Raw genomic sequence first — 15,751 nt, 5'->3', positions numbered from 1 at the left:
TATGCATGCACGGTTTAAAAAGTCTTATTGCTCAACCTAAACACTTATCATTAAGCACTTAAGTTGTTAAGAACACGACAATGTTAAATTGGTAAATTGATTTGATAGAAATTTTGATTGACCAAATACCACAATAAGAGTTCATCCTTGTGAAGGATTAACTAGGAATTTATATGAAGAGAAGTCTTCATCAAATATAAATTCTTGAAGTGAGTGGGAGCAATGAGAAGTAAATACCTATCTTAATTGTTAAGGATGGAACTAAGCTCGAAAGAGAAGGTGTTAGACACTAAAATAGAAACAAACCCCAATAGGTAAAGATCAAGGAAGTTGGTCGTGTGACTCCAACATATTCCTTCTTGAATATCTATGACATTGACATTGCATTCTTGCCAATTACCACATCATGAGTATTTGATACAGATTTGTGGATTTCATTTTAATATTTGGCATTATCGTTTGACGACTAGCAAGAATAAGTTCAGAAATTTGCATGAATGGAACTAGGGTAGTTGCCATTTCATCCATCAACATATAAGTGTTATAGTGTACTCATTTTAGTTTTGTATTTAGAAATGTACCTCAATAATTGTTATGATGTATAATATGTCTAAATAAGAATATTATTTGAGTTTTGCACAAAAGGTAAAGGGTTTTACCATTATGCAATTAAAACAAGCGTTGAACTCTTACATACCACGATTAAGTTTATGGTGAGACCATACAAATCAAGGTAATTATATTCAAACTAAAAATAAATGTCATATATATATAACTCAAGTTGGTGACCCCAATCCTTTCTCACTTCTCGATTGAAAATCATATTTAGAAACTAGTTTTGACTAGTCTCCTAAACCATTTGATTGGGAATCTTGTGGTGTATGTGAATCTTGTATTCAACGCAAGTTAATTCATGACTTTTTCTGGAAAATGATTATGAATAGAGCAAGATATTCGCCCACTCTACACTTTGAAGTGTATGGTCGAATACAATTTCAATCAGAGAAGGTTATTACTTCTTTATCTCTTTTACCAACGAATTAGCTAGATACTTGATATCCACTTAATGAGGTAAGAAAAGAAATTCTTTGAATAAGTTCAATGAATGTTTAAAAGTATCGAAACCTAGAGATTATAAAGCCAAAGTATTAGTACTTTTGTGGACGCGGGCCCACGGGGGTCGCTCGGGTGGAAAGCGAGCAAGCTTTGCATTTGTGGAGTCGCCACCAATTTATTGTGGAAAATTGGAAACCGTTCGAATACCTCATGCCATGTCAAGACACAAAGTAGTGACATGAACACCAAGAACTCGTTACCCTTAGCATTCTATGTCTAGAATGACTCTCGTGGATGCCAATGAACACGGATGTTCACAGAGATATGGAGTAAGGGGTGAGGGTACGTATTAGGAAGCTCTTTTGATCGAACACCTAATCCCGCCCGCCTCGATAGCGGCCTCTACTAATGATTAGGGAAGTTATTCATACTCGATATATTGTCGATTATATGCATGCAATGCAACATCCATTAGATTAATCCTAACATGTGACAATTAACTAAGTCGGTTAACAATTAATTTAGCACTCATTAGGTCGAAACATGATTTAGAATTAATTACATGTAAGAGCAAGTAAATAATCATACAATACGATAAATAAATAAATGCAATAATCAAAATTAAAATAATTACAATTGATTAATTGATTTACGTCGAAAATACATTTAAAACGGATGGTTTGAGAAAAGAAAGGGAAAACAAATTAACGAACAGATTATTAGTGATAATACGAATAATAGTTAATTAATACGTAATTAAAAGCTAGGTCAAGGCAGAAACGGGAGATCATAGACATAATTCAACCCGGAACAGGCGCAGCAGAGCTGCGTCCTTTGGAAGAGGCGCAGCAGTCGCTGCGTCTGTTCCTGAGTTGAGTTCTGGCTGTGAAGCCGGAACTGCACATCGTTTATGTTCGTGGGTAAATTTAATGCTTGATTATTGATATTTGACTCGGATGGAAGTGATTTAACATATTATTTACATGTGATTGGGTCATAAAAACAGTAAAACATGGATGAAACTAATTAGAACATATCAATAAAAAGGTTAATTACGTGATTAATTACAAATACACGAACTAGTTAGATTAATTAGGTTATTAATGACGAACTAATGATGGCAATGATAATAAACAGATGCAAATATATCAATGATGAATTCCAGAGACTCAATATTGATGAATTGAACCTCTAAAAACCCGAATTGATTTCAATGACGAAAACCCGCAAATATGAATTATAAGGGATTTAAGTCGGGATTTAAAAGATGAATTAATTAATAACGAATTACATGTGAAATTATTAATTATGCTAGAATTATCGTGTTAATGAATATGAACAATAAAAGATGAAACAAAACAAACAGAGGAACAAAAGACGAAGGAAGAAGAAAGGAAGCAGGAACTTCAGAAGCCTCAGGAAGAGGCGCAACAAGTGGTGCGTCCCTTCGAAGAGGCGCAGCAGTTGCTGCGTCCTTTCTCGACGTTTGTCTCCTGTTAATCCGTAAAAAAAGGGTTTGAAACAAGGTTTTATAAATCGGTTTTAAATATATTTTCGACGTAAACCTTACAATAATGATTACAAAAAATAAAGTACAATAATAAAATATGGGATTTACACCCTCAGACTTACATGTTTGACGAAACGAGATTAACTAAGTTAATGTTTAGTGATGCTCGACTCGAATGTACGAAGCAAGTGCCCTCTAAGAGGAAATTAAACAAGATTGATTAAGGTTGATTGATGTTGAGTTGGTCAAATTGGTCGGTCATGCAAAACGAGGCTGGTACTCAGAAGGATCCGAGCTTACGTGGTCGAAAGTTCAAGCACGTAGACGCCAAAAAGCAAGAGCGTGGTCTTAGAATGCAAAGGGAGAAGAGAAGGGCGGACACTCGCGTGAGAAATATGAGGAACGTAGGTCCCTATTTATACTAATCACGGAATTAGGGTTTAGGAAAGGAGAAAAAGATCCGGAAATAACCGACTTAGGTTAAACACGGAAACTTGGACAAAAAGAAAGCCTGGAGAAAAGGCGCAGCAGTGCTGCGTCCCTTGGAAGAGGCGCATCACTTGCTGCGTCCTTTCCCCAGCGGTTTCCTTCTGCGCGAGAAAGCGCGTTTGACAGCCTGTCGTATTTTAGGCATAACTTTCTCTACAAGACTCGGAATAAGGTGATTTCGGTGGCGTTGGAAAGTTAAAAGAAAGATCTAGAACTTTCTGTGAAATAGGCCTGACCCAAAAAAGTCGTTATCACCTCGTAAAACGGGCCTAAATGTCGGGTTGTTATTTTAGCTAAATGAAATGCACATTTTGTCATGTAAACTTTAAGTTTAGCCCAAAGAAGTGACATGGGACTCAAAATGAGATATACCCATAACATTTATGACGTCCTAACCTTAGGTAGACAAGCACATTACTCTTTGACTCGGGATTTGACGGTTTTTAGGAAATGAAGACGGTTTTTGACTCGGACTCCAAATGAACTCTAATTACTGTCAAAACGACCGTAATGGCGCGTAGATGACGACCAAGGGGTAGACACAAGTATTTGAGCTATCACTTGACGATAAACTTACGAAATGTCATAAATCATTCCGTGTACCAAACATGCGGCCCAATCATCACTGGCTGTTTGGCGGGAGGTGCAAAAATGAGGTATTTACAGAGCCCCCACTTTGACTGAGGCTTGGACAAGGCGAAAGTCAAAGTATAGCCATCAGGTGAATCGAAGATTACAACCTGACGACTATGGCGACGCGAGGCGGCTCAAGGGGTCTGAGCCAAGGACCTGTGGTCGGGAACATTTTAGAGTCTGTCGACTATCGGGGAGGGTCGTTTAAAGTCCATTAGACTACGTAAGGAAGCTCGCCAGCCATAGGAAGAGACCATACCTGAGACTTCTTTCCTGAGATGTTTTCGGAGGAGCGTAGGAGCTAAGGTTAAGCGTATGAGCTAAGGTTAAGACCTAAAAGATATATAAGGATTGTGCTAGGGTGTGGGACCCTAAAGGAAAGCATCGACGGGAAGGAGGCCAAATATAAGTTCAACCTAAGGGGTAACCAAGGTTTGGGTGTAGGAACTCTAAGAAAAAGGGTGATCCTAAAGGATTATGATCCTAAAGGTAAAAGGTGATCCTAAAGGAATATGATCCTAAAGGGAAAAGGTGGTCCTAAAGGAATATGATCCTAAAGGGAAAAGGTGATCTTAAAGGAATATGATCCTAAAGGTAGAAGTGTATGAACTCTAGGGAGTTTGGGAACCTAAAGAGCTAGGCGTATGAACCTGGGTGTAAAAACCTAAAAGGACGGCTGGTATAGGAACTTAAAGGCTTATGAACCTAAGAGGAATGGGATCCTAGGGTTAAGTTTAGGAACTACTGGGTTACTAATTCTTGTTTTAAACGCGTGCGCTTAAGCTTTCTGAGGTATGAGAACTCCAAAAGGAGTTATAGGTTTATGATTCTAAGGACGTTGGTGTGGGAGCTTTCAGGTTTACAAACCTAAAGGAAGCCATTTTGGGATCTAAGAATCTAGGGATAAGAATCCTAACTTTGAGTTTACGAACCTAAGGAAGGAAGCTCTGGTTTGGGAACTTCTGGAGAACGACACCTCTGCCGAACTCCGTGAGGAAACAATAATATCGAGGGTAGCAGGATGTTGGTAGAAACTGTTGGGAGAAACCTGCTTGGGTCGGTCTTCAAGCAAACTTCGGCAAAACTTGAGATTGATGTTGAAATCCACGTGTTGAGAGGGACAAATGGCTGTCTTTAACTCTCGCTGGGGGAACATAATTGAGGTGTGTCAAAACACCTGTCAGAGGATATTCACTCGTTGTTGCAAGCGAAGTCTTGATAAAGTACTGCGACAATTCACAGTCTACTCGGACTTGAGCGAAGCCCCCAGTTGGAGCGAGCACTGCTTCTGATACTTACCTGCATGGTTAGTGGCCACACAAGAACGCAATCTAATAGAAAAATAGCACATAAACATGAGGAAACAAATAGGTTTTGGAAAATTTGTTTCTTATATAAAAGTTATTTAAAACTTGCTTAAAGAAATTTGTCGTTTGTAATGCGTTATGCATATTCAATGGGCTTTAGACACGTGACTGACGCGGATGCAGACCTACTAGGACGCGACACGGGGATGACCTTGACAGACTTTGCCTACGTATGCGCAACCCCTAGCCAAGTGTGGGTGACAACGCGTATCAGTTCCAAAGGTAGAATAATTGAGAGAATGATGAAGGCATATAAAGGCAAGGCATGAGCCATGGATCATCTGTCTACTTGGACATCTTTTGACATCGTTTGTTATAAAAGAGACTCCTATTGAGGCCCAATAACTTCGAGAATTGATCTAAGACCTCATCATCGCCTGGACTGCGTACTAGCTAGACTCAAATTAGAGAGGAGAATAAAAGAAGGGTAGCATCTCGGAAAAGAAGCCCCTAGGATGAGAAGATGACTCTGGAATTTGATAAAAAAGGAGACTGGGCGACAAAAAGGAGCCCCCAGTAAAGAGGTGTTGGTTGTGGAAGGTTGAAAATTGGGATGGTTGATAATTGAGGTTGAAAGTTGGGATGGTTATGTCCACGAGGACTGCCTACGTATTCACGTGAAGTGAAATCAAACCAGATCATAGTTCTGAGGTTTGGTTAATTTTATTTGGGTGTTGTGGTTTTATCCTTCTTGTGTAAGAAAGGACTGCCTACGTATCCACCTGAGTAGGTGAAATCAAACCATGCTCGTAGTTCAAGTGTGTGCCTAAGCTATATGTTGTCAGGACCTTAATGTGCATGGGTCAGGAGAGTATTATCCTTTGGTGACTTGAAGAATCGATTTGAGATAACTCCCTCTTATCATAGACCAAAGAGGTATAACTAATTTTGCAAAAAATTCTTTGTCATGTGAGCACACTCGAAAGTGGACCCTAAGGATGATATGGGTTCATCCCGTTCTAGGTAGCAAAGTATTCGAAGACTCCGTGTCTGGGTCAAGATGATACTGGATTGGTTATTTGGAATGTGGAGCTCGGAAATAAGAGACTTTGATGAACAAATATATGGTGCGTGATTTTGTGGAGTTATGGCTTGATGGGATTATGGCTTGTAATGTGGCTTGAAAATGGAGTCTCTTGGCTTGATGTAGCCTGAGCACATAAAGGTAGGTTAAATGACGTGGGATCAAGTTTCCATGTCTTGGCTATAAAGGATGGGTATACTTGACAAGCTTGAGAGGATTCTCAAAATTCCTAACTATCCCCCTATAACGGTCTCGAGAAGGACTTAGGGTGTGTGATGTATGAAAGGCTAAATGAGGGTGCTAGCAGACCATCAGCATTGATGTCTTGATTCCATATAGAATTCAGTAGTATTCTGTTCAGCATTTGATTTCGGGCTTGTTCTTGATTCAGACTCAGATTCTGGGTCTAGAATATATCTCAGCTTTTGCTCGGATTCTTGATTCAGGTTTTGAAGATAACTTTGACTTTGGATATCGACATTGACTTGCTTGATTGAGCCTTCTTATTTTGACTCTTTTGTCTTGGATTACGGGCATAACTGCGGCCTTGGATATTGACACCAATTTCTCTTGATTGAGCCTTTGTCTTTGATCATGGCTCGTATCGTCTTGGATTTGCTTGCTACCATGGATTTGGGTCAGACTAGCACCTTTGGTGTGAAACGGGTTGGTCTTTAGTAACACGGGTTGTTTATTGGGGGGAATGGGCTTGCCTTCTGTCATGGATCGTTAACAAGGGAGATGGTCTGAATTCGTCCTAGAATCTCTTCAGATAGGCTCGTCCTAAACTAGGGTTATAGTGAGGTTTCTATTGCCAGACATAGAATAGGTAAAGAAAAGAACACGGAGTTTCAGGTCCTCTACAACTTTGAACGGAACATCGTTTAAGTGCACTCACATCGACTTGCCATGTGCTGTTCGTTTTAAAATGTCTCAAATCAATTCTTGTTGTCACAGGAAAAGGGGAAAGCAAAAGATAAGATAGAATATATGGATTGAAAAGCGTACTTTTATTGAAATGAATGATAAATGTATTTAACATAGACTCGAGAAGACATGTGACTCGTGGGACAGCCCCCATATTATCACTAGAAATGGAAATGGACACAAAGAAAGATACTAGAACAATTGGGGAAAGAAAGCCTAAGACTCGGACTCGGACCCGGACTTTGACTCGGTCTTAGATCCGAACTCATAATCATCGGCCCATGCTTGAACATTTACTCTTCCAGTAACTGGCTTCGACATCTGGCTTTGAGCATTCATCCATTTGAGCACCACGTCCTCATCATTGGGAATATTAGAAGGATAACGGTTAAGAAAAGTTTCCTGATAGGTGGCATATCCATGAGGATTGCCTAACTTGCCGTGTGGGTTAAAAGTTGAGAGGGACAACTTCCCGCTTTCGATCATATCCTGAATGACATGTTTTAATTTGAAACATTTATCTGTATCATGCCCTTTGCCTCTATGGTACTGGCAATGGGCATTACTATCCCAGAACTTAGACTTATTTTCTGGATCTGGTGTAGGACCGATTGGCTTCAACATTCGTCGCTCCATGAGTCTCTCAAGGGCATCGTTGTATGTAATACCAATGTTGGTAAATTTCCTAGGAGGCGTATCCTTCTTCTCGGAAGCCTTTGTGAATGACCTTGAAGAGTTGTTAGGTTTATTTGACGAAGGCTCCATGAGGTTGCCTTTGTTGATTTTGGTTCCTGGATGAGAAGAACTAGGAATAGATTGCTCACTTATTGCTTTCTCCTTAGGACTGTAGGTTGAGGGTTTGTCTGGACACTTTTCATCTTGAGAGGTTGGGCATCAAGCTTCTTACCCATTTCAGCAAGTTGGTTCTCCATGTTGGAAACTTGAGAGTTTAAGCTATCAATTGCTCCTTCTAACTTGGAAAATTTATTGTTGAAGGCAATGGAAAGCATGAGCATTCCACTTTGGATATCGTCGTCTTCAAGCACGTTGACATCTCCGTTGTCATAAGGATCGAGGAGATGAGAACAGTCTAGGAATGATTCTTCATGGTGTGGACATGGCCCTCCTGCAAGCCCAGCCAATCTGTGGACATACAGCAGTCTTTTGAAAGCCACGCTCGGAGGCGTAAAAATGCTTTCGACCGGATCGTTTTAGATCGGTCGGTTTCGTCTCGGTAAGGGTCTCGAAACGATTAGAGATGTTCGGAGTCGCCACCAAGCATTTGTGGGATGCTTGGAACCCGTTCGAATCCACTTTATACCTCGGTCAAACGAAGCACAAAGCAGTGTTTGACATAGGTACTAAAGATAAGGAATCGTCCCTCTTTAGCATCCTATCTCTAGAATGACTCTCGTACGCCCTGAATAAGGTCGTCCACTATCCAAAGTTTCTGAGTAAGAGGTGAAGGTACGTATTAGGAAGCACTTTAATCAGACACCCAATCCCGCTCGCGGTAGCGGCCTCTACTGATTGATCTTGGTTGGTTGAATGCAAAAGTTGATAAAACGGTTTAAATGCATGAATGCGCATCCAATAATTTAAACATAACATGTGAGAGCTTTCTAAGTCGGTTTATTTAATCCAAGTATCAAGTATATGATGTCGAGTTGGATTAATGGTTGATTTGCATGCAAGACGAAAATTAAACATCCATTTACCGTATTAGGTTTATGGTGCATAACGTGATCCATTCGTCTTAGTAAAACATTTTGCAAACATGATTTTTGAATGAGCAAATAGTCATCTGATCCGTCCTATATCCGGGCTAACCGGAGTCGGGATTGTCCTAGACTAATGCTGGAAAAGGAACAAGCCCTGTGCCAGGCGGCCATATGAGGCGCGAGCATGCCGGCGGTGTAAGGGGGCCTCCCCTGGTTTTGGAAATAAGAAAGAAGGCGCCTGTTTTAGGCGCGGGTCAACCAACGGTTATATGTCGTGTTCTGACCATTTGGAAAACGTTTATAAAACGTATTGAAAAATGGGTATTTGACCCGATTTGGTTTGAAAGGGTCGTTTATGAAGGAAATGTAGATTCATATACATACTAACATACTCATATATGTCGAAATTAATTTGTCATAAAATTAAATGTGGATTTTATGCATGCAAACAATATAATAAAAGAGAAGAAATCATATCCTTACATTGAAATTTCGGTTCAAATGGGCACAAAAGAAATCTCCTTTTCTTTTGTTCTTGAGCTTTCCTTAATGGAAGAACAAGATCCAAGTGTAGGATCTCTCCTTAGGAATAATACCAAAAGCTAACTCTTAATCTAATTAATATTATTTGAGATAGTATAATATTAATCTTAGTGAAAAATTGAACCAAAATTGTTTGGTTTTTACTCTCTAAAACCGGTTAGAGGAGAGGGATTTTTAGAGGTTTTTCTCTTTCTAAAAATATTTTAAAGTAAGAATGAATGAATATCTACAATCTTGCATGTAGTGTATATTCAAAAATAAAAGACAAAACTCTTTTTCTTTTTCTTTTGTGAACCGTGTAAGAGGAGAGGAGAGGGGAAGAAAAAGACCCAATGCATGCATTAGTTTGCCTTCACAAGGTAAATAGGGTTGCATGGCTACTCTCCTATTTTAATCATTATGTTTACCACTAATTGTAAACACAATATTAATCCTAATCCTCCTCCAAATTTTCGGCACATGTATAATATGGATTCCATATTATTTTTGTCAATTGTCAATATGTCACATGTTACATGTCACATAAATTTGTTATGTAATTTTTAACATATTAAAAATCAACGTATTATCAAAAATACGTCACATACAAAATCGACTTAGTAATTCATAATTACTTGTACCAAAATATTTTATTGTTCATAAATCGCATTTATAATAATTCATTCAAATTTAATTGTTTTCTTAAACAATAATTTCATCCGAGTAATGATACAATTCAATTACTCAGACCGTATCTCATTTAATCACATTTCAATTTGATACGTAAATTTTACTTCCAAAATCGTCCGTCAATTTTTCAAGTAATTTAATTAACTCGTAACATTATACGATTAATTAAATGATCAATTAAGAGTATCGCCCTATAGGTATGACCTAGGGGTCAATCGATCACCACCGTCTCACGACAAGAATGTCAAACTCTAGTCGACCAATCATTACCGATATATGTTGACCAGTTGACAGTATAAATACTTCCCAATTGTATTCTTTAAAATGAGATTTTAATAATGATATTTAAATCACATGATCGCACTATTGTTGAGGACACATTTCCCAACAATCTCCCACTTGTCCTCGACAAGTGTGCGTCACCAATTCTCTTGTCCTATTACTATCTCCCACTCAATGCAAGGTGTCTTTCAGGTCGTACTTGCAAGTGATCATATCGAGAGTGGTTTCCTCGATCTGGAGAATAACTGATTGACCGGACTTATCTACCATAGATACTTTCCGAGCGTGGCCACGCATTTCCAGTTCATTACTCCTCGAGTGGCCCTGAGATATTGTTATAACCCTGACTAGGGGTGGACAATTCCTATCGCACTCATTCCCTTCGACTAGCCACAGCCATCATAACCCAAAATATGCCCATTTGACCCCATTTACGAAGGTCGTAGTAACACAAATCAAAGTTAATCAAATCGTGCCATCTCGGGCGAATAGTCTTTAGTCAAAAGAATCGACTCATTAGAATACTATAGTAGCTCTCGCCACGACCAGGCTATATAAATTTGCCAAAACTCTATAAGCGGTCATAAGGCCCGATAAAATGTTCCTAACGACCTATGTGATCGACTAGTCATCTCATATGACTCTATGACACTTGAACTTGCCATCAATCGCCTCACACTCTAGTCACTTCGAGACGTCACCTCATACAAGTGACTATGGGCAAATACTATGTTAATCCGTGTTCACTTTAACGGGGTTCAATTGTCTCTACAACCCGTTTGGATGTAACAAAGTATAAATTAAAGATAAAAGACAAATGTGATTATGAACATGAACAAAAACAACACTTTTATTTAATTTCAAAATCTAACAAAAACTTGGTACACGTTTAAGTCCCATGGACGTAACATGTCCATCATGCTTAGCCTGCGATAAAGGCTTGGTGAGCGGATCGGCTATGTTGTCATCCGTTCCAACCTTACAAATCGCAATTTCCTTTCTTTCAATGAAATCTCTTATTACATGATACTTTCTAATTACATGTCTAGATCTATTACTAGACTTTGGCTCCTTAGCTTGGAAGATCGTCCCACTATTATCATAATAGAGAGTGATGGGATCATTGGCGGTAGGTACTACTTTTAGACCTTCCGTGAATTGCTTGATCCACATAGCTTCCTTGGCAGCTTCTGATGCTGCTATGTACTCACCTCCGTTGTCGAATCCGCGATTCTGACTTCCTTGAAGCTTCTCCAGCTTACGGCACCACCATTGAGCATGAAAACAAAACCAGCTTGTGATTTCATGTCATCTCTATATGTTTGAAAACTTGAGTCCGTGTATCCATTAACACGCAACTCAGTGTCTCCTCCAAACACAAGGATAGAATCCTTAGTTCTTCTCAAGTACTTAAGGATGTTCTTGACAAAGAATCCATGACTCTCACCGGATTTCCTTGATATCTACTCGTCATGCTCAAGGCATACGAGACATCGAGACGTGTGCATATCATGGCATACATGATTGATCCAACAATGGAAGCATAAGGGATCAACTTCATGCGTTCAACATCATGGGGTTCGGAGGGACATTGAGTCTTGCTCAATATCGTCCCGATTACCATAGGTACCAAACCCCTTTTGGATTTGTCCATGCTGAACCGTCGAAGAATCTTATCGACATAAGACTCTTGACTTAGTGCCAATATCCTCTTGGATCTATCTCTATAGATCCGGATACCTAATATGCGTTGTGCCTCTCCTAAATCCTTCATTTGGAAGTGGTTACCTAACCACTTCTTAACAGAAGACAACATTGGAATATCATTTCCAATGAGTAGTATGTCATCGACATACAAAATTAGGAACACAACATTGCTCCCACTGAATTTCATGTATAAACATGGTTCCTCAATATTTCGAGTGAAACCATTTTCCTTTATAACATGATTGAATCGATGATTCCAACTTCTAGATGCTTGCTTAAGACCATATATGGATCTCTTAAGCTTGCACACTTTGTTAGGATTTTTAGAATCAACAAAACCTTCGGGTTGTATCATGTACACCTCCTCTTCTAAATGCCCATTTAGAAAAGCGGTTTTGACATCCATTTGCCATATTTCATAATCATGAAATGCGGCGATCGCTAACAAAATCCGTATGGATCTTAGCATGGCTACGGGGGCGAAGGTCTCATCATAATGTAGACCTTGGACTTGGGTAAATCCCTTTGCCACTAGCCTAGCTTTGTAGACATCGTCATGTCCTTCTATGCCATTCTTGACCTTGAATATCCATTTGCTTTGGAGGGGTCTTGCCCCTTTAGGCAAATCTACCAAGTCCCAAACTTGGTTTTCATGCATAAAATCCATTTCGGACTTCATGGCTTCAAGCCATAAGGAGGAATTTGGACTAGAGATTGCGGCCTTGTAGGTGGCGGGCTCATCACTTTCCATAAGCAATACATCGAGTGTTCCATCTTCCTCGCTAAGTCCCACATATCGATCGGGATGGCGAATTACTCGGCCCGTCCTTCTTAGTGGAGGAGGTACAACCGCGTTAGACGACGAAGGAACATCTTCTTTCTTCTCTACCTCGGTTTGTGGCTCTTGAACTTCATCAAGTTCAAAATTTCTCCCACTCTGTCTCTTAGAAATAAACTGGCTTTCTAAGAAGACAACCTCGGAAGACACAAACACTTTGTTATCTTGAGGTTTGTAGAAGTAGTAACCTCGAGAGGTCAAAGGATAACCTACAAAGATGCATTTTTCGGATCTTGGGGCAAGCTTATTGTCGGGTTTAGCCTTGACGTAAGCATCACATCCCCAAATTTTCATATAGGATTGATTAGGAACTCTTCCTTTCCATGTCTCAAATGGAGTCTTTTCGGTGGCTTTAGTGGGACTATTATTTAAAGATAGAATTGCAGTTTGGATTGCAAATCCCCAAAACGAGTTCGGTAACTCGGTTTGACTCATCATGGATCGAACCATATCAAGTAGGGTTCGAATTCTCCTTTCGGCAACACCATTCAGTTGTGGTGTTCCGGGTGGAGAAAGTTGTGATATAATACCACAACCTTTCAAGTGTGAATCAAATTCAAGACTAAGGTATTCACCACCACGATCGGATCGTAGTGCCTTAATCCTTTTGTTCAATTGGTTCTCTACTTCGTTTTGGAATTCCTTGAATTTCTCAAATGCTTCACTCTTGTGTTTCATTAAATAGATATACCCATATCTACTCAAGTCATCGGTGAAGGTTATAAAGTAGTCATAATTACCACGAGCGGTGATACTCATTGGTCCGCATACATCGGTGTGTATGAGTCCCAATAGCTCACTAGCTCGTGTCCCTTTACCACTAAAAGGATTACGAGTCATTTTGCCAAGTAGGCAATATTCGCATGTACCAAATGATTGATAATCAAATGGTGTAATCACATTAGTTGAAATTAATCTTTTGATGCGATTCTCGTTTATGTGACCTAATCGACAATGCCAAATGAACGCTTCACTTGGGTCACTTGATTTGAGTTTCTTTGATTGAATGTTATAAATATCATTCGTTGGATTTGAGGTCTCTAAAATGTAAATGCCATTAATGGAAGAAGCTTGGCCAATAACCAAATAATTCCTAGAAATAGTACAACGATTGTTCTTAATGACAAAACAAAAACCGTCCATGTCTAGCATGGCGATTGAAATAATGTTTTTAGAGAGCGTAGGTACATAAAAACAATTATGCAAATACAACTAAAATCCATTAGGCAAAGCTAAAACATAAGTTCCCTTGGATTCGGCCGCTACCCGAGCTCCATTTCCAAGGCGTAGATCCACATCTCCCTTGCTAAGCCTCTCCACATCTCTTAAACCCTGTAAATGATTACAAAGGTGAGAACCACAACCGGTATCTAGTACCCATGTCGTAGTGGAAGTATAATTTATATCAATAACATAAATTTCTTTAGGAATTGTACCTTTTGGAACAATGAGTCCTTCCCTTATATTTCGCAAATACATAGGGCAATTCCTAAGCCAATGTCCCATGCCATAGCAATAATGGCACTCATCATTAACTTGCTTGAAGTTTTTGACTTTCTTTCCTTTCTTCTTGAACCTCTTTCCCTTTGACGCAAGAACTTGATTGCTAGAGCTCCCACTAGCTTTGGCATCTTTATCTTCCAGAGACAAAGACCCTATAGATCGTGTGAGGTAGTCTTCCTGAGACGGACTCATACGAGGTCTAGAAGTAGTGGGTGGTTTAGAAGAAGTGATGAAGTTAAGGTTTCCATCCGAACCTATCCCAAAATGAAGTTCTCTAGTTGTATCGAATTTGTTGTTGGAGCAAACGTCGTCAAGAACATTGTGATATGACTCAATAGTTATAGGTGCGGTAGCATTTGATGGATTCATTGTAAAAAACTACAAATATGGAGGAAAAGGAAATATTAACATTTGTCTTTTTTAAATCATACTTGTAAATTAACAAGATATGAACATTTATATAGTGACCTCTACCCAACTATAATAAATGATTCCAAGACCCAAATTCATATCAACTTAGGCACGGGGTAGCCGATGAAACCCTCATCAATATAACTCGGTGGATTAACCTTTTAATCGATTCTACTTTTAGAACTCTTGGTCGATAAAATTACTCTAATATTTATCTATAGCCCAAAACACATCAACAAGGGCACGGGGTAGCCGATGAAACCCTTATCAATTACTTTTGTTGAGTTCAATCCAAATTTCGAATAAATGTGTCCATTGTCCAAACTCACATTAACTTAGGCACGGGGTAGCCGATGAAACCCTCATCAACATGAATTTGGTGGATTAGACATTTATCACCCACTTCCCCTACGTAACAAGGTTTGTACCCCGGGGTAGCCGAGTGCACTCCCTCGCGAAATAGGTTTTCATGGTTTCTACTATTTGGTAAGGCTATGTCTCAATTAATTGTTTTAGCGAGAGGTCATGTCAATTTATTATCTATCACGTTTCAAGTGAACTAAAGCGGTGAACTACGATAATTTTAATTGACACGGTCGATAAACTCGATAAAATAAGGATGCATGTTTTAGTTATGGCGATTTAGCAATGCATGTGACATAAAATAAAATGCAAGCATAAAGATAAATAAATCCTAGTATGGCCTTTCCTAAAATAGAAAAACTTATTTAACTATTACATATTCGGAAACCAACTCCATTGGTCCCTTGAACCTTGGTTGTGGCACGCATCTCGAGGTAACACCGTCTTTATGTATCGCCATTCTTGAAGAAATCCGTCTTTGGGTACTCCTAATGAATAAAATTACATAATAAATTACATAATTTCCTATTATACATTTGTAACTAAAATAAAATAAATCTATTAAATTACAAAACGGTGATACGAGATCACAATAAAAATTACAACCGAATCGATATTCCCATACATTTCGGAAATACCAATTAAAATCTAAGGCCATACTAAGTAAAATTACATAATTCAAAAATTACATAAATTAAAATTATGACA

This window comes from Silene latifolia, chromosome 3 (genome assembly GCF_048544455.1).
Source record: "Silene latifolia isolate original U9 population chromosome 3, ASM4854445v1, whole genome shotgun sequence".
Classification (NCBI taxonomy): domain Eukaryota; kingdom Viridiplantae; phylum Streptophyta; class Magnoliopsida; order Caryophyllales; family Caryophyllaceae; genus Silene; species Silene latifolia.
Note: the sequence above shows the minus strand (reverse complement) of the source record.